This window comes from Triticum urartu, chromosome 4, assembly GCF_003073215.2.
Source record: "Triticum urartu cultivar G1812 chromosome 4, Tu2.1, whole genome shotgun sequence".
Taxonomy (NCBI): domain Eukaryota; kingdom Viridiplantae; phylum Streptophyta; class Magnoliopsida; order Poales; family Poaceae; genus Triticum; species Triticum urartu.
In genome coordinates this window covers 65,442,363-65,448,386 of record NC_053025.1, presented here as the reverse complement: position 1 = coordinate 65,448,386, position 6,024 = coordinate 65,442,363, and positions in this window count along the sequence as shown.

Sequence of the window (6,024 nt, the reverse complement as noted above, 5' to 3'; positions counted from 1 at the left end):
CTGGAAGTGGTCTTCGGATCCCCGGATAACTTCCGAAGCAAAGAGTTAATCTTTGATATAGTCCCGTTCCACAGTGGTTATCATGCACTGCTCGGGCGAACCGCAGTTGCGAGATTCAATGCGGTACCGCATTATGCATACCTGAAGCTCAAGATGCCAGGACCTCGGGGGGTCATTACAGTTAATGGAAACACAGAGCGCTCTCTTCGAACGGAGGAGCACACTGCAGCCCTCGCAGCGGAAGCACAAAGCAGCCTCTTAAGGCAATCCACTAGTTGGGCATTTAAGGACCCGGACACCTTCAAGCGGGCCCGGAGTAATCGGCAACAGGACCGCCTGGCACGGTCCGAGCTCGCATAGCGATGCGGCCCCCACCCCGGTCCCAGCCAAACGGCGAAATCCGTGCCACGCGTACATAATTACGCATTAAAAATACCATGGGCACAGGCGGGGAGGGGGCACGACGGTGGCACACCCCAAGTAGCGGCTTAAACCACACTAGGGGCTTCCCGCTTTGTTATTTTTCTCTTTCAGGACTTCAATCTCTGGAAACCCTGTCCGGCAGCGTGATTGCCGAACACATGATGCAGCATCCAAGGAGGCAGAAAGCTACGTCACACCACGGAACTCCCAGGTGGATTACGATAACGAGTGAAATATTTGCTTTACTACCATTCCTCAACTTGCCCTTGGAAGGGACATGTAGAACAGTCCTACTTTTTGCTTATCGCACTACTTGTATCATTCTGCTTTAACGCACCCTTTTTGATAAAAAATACATAGCATTAAGACTATTATTGCATTCTTCTTTATATATATATATGTTCATTTATGACATCCAGCACCCATACACTCTGGTACGGCCAATACGCCAGGGGCTTAAGCATACCCCATAATATGGCGTGAGAAGTCCGAACACTTTCGATAGTGCGGCACCCCGAACTTATAGCATTATATGCATCAGCTCCGAATCATGTCTTGGGTCAATAGTTGAGTTTGCCCGGCTCCCATGTTTTGGTACCTTACATTCCGCTATATCGGCTAGCACTGGGAGAACTACTGCGATTGTGCCCCGGTTCTGCTGGGCTAAGCACCTCAGTAGAGAAAGCTAAAACTGACTGTCATGATAAGGCGAGAGACTGGTCGCTGTTCGAGAGGTTTCGAGTCCCTAAAGGCTTATGCCGCTTAGAGCGAGGAGTCGGCCCTGTCCGGCTTAAGGCGTGTATCGCGCCCCGAATTCGGCCTTCCGAATACTAGGAGCTTCGCTGAAATTTAAAATTATAGAATTCTATGGCTAAGTGAGAGTGATAACGCATTATAGTCTGATTGCCTTGTTCGTTGTGCTGAGCAACTCCCTCGAAGGACCCAACAATGGGAACAAGAGTGCTCAAGTTTATCCCGAACACCCCAACACTCGTGGCGTGGGGGCAGAAGCCGACGACTAGCCATCTCTCAGATTTGATAAACAGTCGAACAGAAGGTAATATTTTAAATTCAAATAAGCGTTGCATAGTGCATATGAACAAGTTTTCATAAATACAGGATTACACGAGCGAATTTAGTCGAATATTATATCTTTCGTACACTCGTCCGCTACGAGACGAGCACCCTTCAGGACACCCTCATAGTACATCTCGGGGTGGCGATGCTCCTTGCCCTCCGACAGCCCTTCCTTAATCAGCTTCACGGCGTCCAGTTTGGCCCATTGCACCTTCACACGGGCGAAAGCCCGGCGTGCACCTTCGATGCAGACGGACCGCTTGATGACTTCCAGCCATGGGCAGGCATCTACAAGCCGCCTCACCAGGCCGAAGTAGCTGTTGGGAAGGGCGTCGCCAGGCCACATCCGAACTATAAAGCCCTTCATGGCCTGTTCGGCCGCCTTGTGTAGCTTGACCAGCTGCTTCAGCTGGTCGCTCAGAGGCATCGGGTGTTCGGTCCCAGTGTACTGAGACCAGAACAGCTTCTCCGTTGAGCTTCCCTCCTCGGCCTGGTAAAACCGTGCGGCATCCGACACACTGCGGGGCAAATCTGCAAATGCTCCTGGAGAGCTCCGGATTCGGGTAAGTAACAGTCAATTTACTTTCACATGCTTGCTTTGCATATAGAATGCCTTACCCACTGCTATCTTCTTCATCGCATCAATCTCCTAGAGGGCCTTTTGGGCTTCGGCCTTGGCATTCTTTGCGCTCTCAAGGGCCGCGGCAAGCTCGGACTCTCGCGCCTTCAAGTCAAGCTCCAACGCCTCATGCTTCGTCATGAGAGCATGGAGCTCTTGCTACACCTCGCCCACCCGTGCCTCATGCCTTTCCCGCTCGGCGCACTCCTTGGACGCTTTGTTTTCGGCCTCAGATAGCGCTTGCTTCAGGGTCGCCACCTCGGTCGTGGCCCCTGGCAAATTTATGACGATCCTGTCATTTTGCAATCGCATTCTCTTTATACATATCCATAGACTAGGTACTACTTACCTTTGTTCTCCTCGAGCTGCCTCTTGGCAAGGCCGAGCTCGTCCTTGGACCCTTTAAGGTCCTGCTTCAGTGCGGCGACCTCCGCAGTTAGTGCGGCAGAGGCCAGTAGCGAAGCCTGCATACGCATATTGACATACTTATATTAGACTCCTGCGATATTGTTTGATCCTCCGTTCGGCTTTTCTTTGTGAACACCGAACAGAGCATCAGGGGCTACTGTCTATGCGTTAATATTTTTCCCCATATTTCAAAAACTTACCTCAAAGCCCGTTAGAAGGCTGGCACAGGATTCAGTCAGTCCGCTCTTGGCGGACTGAACCTTCTAGACCACCGCACTCATAATAGTGCGGTGCTCTTCGTTGATGGAAGTAGTGTGAAGCGCTCCCAGCAGATTGTCCGGTGCCTCTGGATGGACAGAGGTCACCGGCACAGGCGTCTTGCCCCTTTTGGAAGGAGGCCGCCTGCCCGAGTCTGGAACCACTGGGGGTTCTGGCGCGGTGTTCGGCTGAGGGCTGAACTCGGAGCCCTCGGGAGCCATGCTCCCGGAGTCCGAAAGGTCGCCTTGAGGCGCCTCCGGGACTGTCTCCCCTCGACCCGGTGCCTCTTGAGACAATACCTCAGCGTTGTTCGTAGGGCAAGGGGAGGTGGCGGTCAGAAGTGGATCGCTATCCATATCCGACGAGCCCAGGGAGCCGTCCGACGATACGTCAATACGGGCTCGTGGCGGTCTGCATAGTCATAATTTGGTGTTAGGAGAGTCAGTGCGACAAAGGTATGCTATGAGTTACTCTGGCATCCGAATACTTACGACTTCGCCAGGGGCTTGTCCCTGAGCAGCCATTCGTCTTCGCCTTCGGCGGCGGTGGTGGAGTAGTCCGGAAGGAGATTCCTTCCCTTCTTGGACCCTTCGCCCCCCAGTTGGGGCGACCTTCCTTTTCTTGTCTCCCCCGACTGGAGGGGGAGCATCTTCATCTTCCTCCTCGTCTTCGGGGGAGGAGTGCGTTGCGGAGTTATCGGATGATGAGTCCGATAACACCTGGCGTCGGGAACTCTTTAGGGTTCCCTTGGCCTTCTTGGTCTTCTCCGGCACCTTGTAAGGAGTCGGAGTCAGCATCTCCGTCAGGAGAGCGTCCGCAGTGTCTTCGGGCAGAGGGGCCGGACAGTTAATCTGCCCCGACGTCTCCACCCAGTCCTGTCAAAGGCATGGAGGTTAGACCCCGCACATGGTTAAGCTAGGGGAAATAAATATCCTACCGGATGTATAGAACTCACCGAATGCGCTTGGCGCTTCGCGCTTAGCCCGCGGTCCTTGGTGAGGGAGGGAGGGACCTCGGCGCCCTTGAACAGCACCTTCGAGACGTTCTTGTGTGTCGTGTCAAAGAGCTCGCTCAGAGTCTGGTGCTGGGCCGGGTCGAACTCCCAAAAGTTGAAGTCCCGTTGTTGGCACGGGAGGATCCAGTGGATGAGCATGACCTGGACTATGTTGACAAGCTTGAGCTTCTTGCCGGCCATATTCCAGATACATTTCTGGAGTCCGTCCAGCTCTACCAACGAACCCCAGGACAGACCCTTCTCTTTCCAGGAGGTGGGCCGTGTGGGGATTCCGGATCGAAACTTGGGGGTAGCCACCCATTTGGCGTCGCGCGGCTCGGTGATGTAGAACCACGCCGATTGCCACCCCTTTATGGTCTCCACGAAGGAGCCTTCAAGCCATATAACATTGCGCATCTTGCCCACCACGGCTCCACCGCATTCTGCTTGTTGGCCTCCCACCACCTTCGGCTTGATATTGAAGGTCTTTAACCACAGGCCGAAGTGGGGCCGGATGCGGAGGAAAGCCTCACACACGATGATGAACGCCGAAATGTTGAGGATGAAGTTCAGGGCCAGATCATGGAAGTCCAGCCCATAGTAGAACATGAGACCACGGACGAATGGATGGAGGGGAAACCCCAGTCCGCGGAGGAAGTGCTAGAGGAAGACTACCCTCTCGTGAGGTTTAGGGGTAGGAATGATCTGCCCTGCGGCGGGCAGCCGATGCGCGATGTTCGCAGCTAAGTATCCGGCTCCGCGCAGCTTCTTGATGTGTCCCTCCGTAACAGAGGAAGCCATCCATTTGCCTCCCGCTCTGGACATGATTGGAGAAAGTTGAGGGGAAGGATGTGGACTTTGGCGTTGGAGCTCGAGTGCGCAAGAATGGATGAGCAAGGAGGAAGAAGGCGAGGGTAGAAAAGGTGAGACCTTGTCCCTTTATAAGGGCGGACTAAACTATGCACCTCCACTAGCCTGGTAAAACTTTCTTATCCACCAAGCGCCGTAATTGATGGTGCGGTTGGGTTACCCACGTCCGTATTGATGAGAATCCCGCAATAAGGGGAACACGATCTCTGCTTTGACAAGACGTGTCAAGAAACTGCCTCGCTATGTGCGGGGCAAAAACGGTTCGAATAATCGCCGAGCCATGGCATGATGTCATGTTGCCTAAACATGTCAGCAGATTAGATTTGTGGAAATATTATTCTCTCTATGGTGGTATGTGGAACTTATTTTGTAGGGTCGAACACTATCCTTTATTTGAACTCTTCTGTGGTATATCCGGAGGAGGAACCCGCCTTGCAATGCCTAAGACAACACTGCGCGTCGGACTCGTCGTCATTGAAGCCTGGTTCAGGGGCTACTGAGGGAGTCCTGGATTAGGGGGTCTCTGGACAGCCAGACTATATCCTTTGGCCGGACTGTTGGACTATGAAGATACAAGATTGAAGACTTCGTTCCGTGTCCGGATGGGACTCTACTTGGCGTGGAAGGCAAGCTAGGCAATACGGATATGTATATCTCCTCCTTTGTAACCGACCTTGTGTAACCCTAGCCCCCTCCGGTGTCTATATAAACCGGAGGGTTTAGTCCATAGGACAGCAAACAATCATACCATAGGCTAGCTTCTAGGGTTTAGCCTCTCTGATCTCGTGGTAGATCAACTCTTGTAATACCCATATCGTCAAGAATAAATCAAGCAGGACGTAGGGTTTTACCTCCATCAAGAGGGCCCGAACCTGGGTAAAACATTGTGTCCCCTTCCTCCTGTTACCATCCGCCTTAGACGCATAGTTCGGGACCCCCTACCCGAGATCCGCCGGTTTTGACACCGACAGCCCCCCAAGCCCAAACCTAATTGGACTAGGGTTGGGGGCACGGCCCCCCTTTCCTTCTCCCTCTACCCCCTTTCCCTTCCCGTTAGTTGGAAGGAGGGGGCCCGAATCCTACTTGGACTAGGAGTCCAAGTAGGACTCCCCCCTTGGCGCGCCCCCCTTGGGCTGGCCACCTCCTCCTCCCCCCTTTATATATGGGGGCAGGGGGCACACCAAGATTTCTCTTAGCCATGTGCAATGCCCCCCTCCACAGTTTACCACCCCAGTCATATTGTCGTAGTGCTTAGGCGAAGCCCTGCGCGGATCCATCACGAACACCATCATCACGCCGTCGTGCTAACGAAACTCTCGCTCGCCCTTCTACTGGATCAAGAGCTCGTGGGACATCATCATGCTGAACGTGTGCG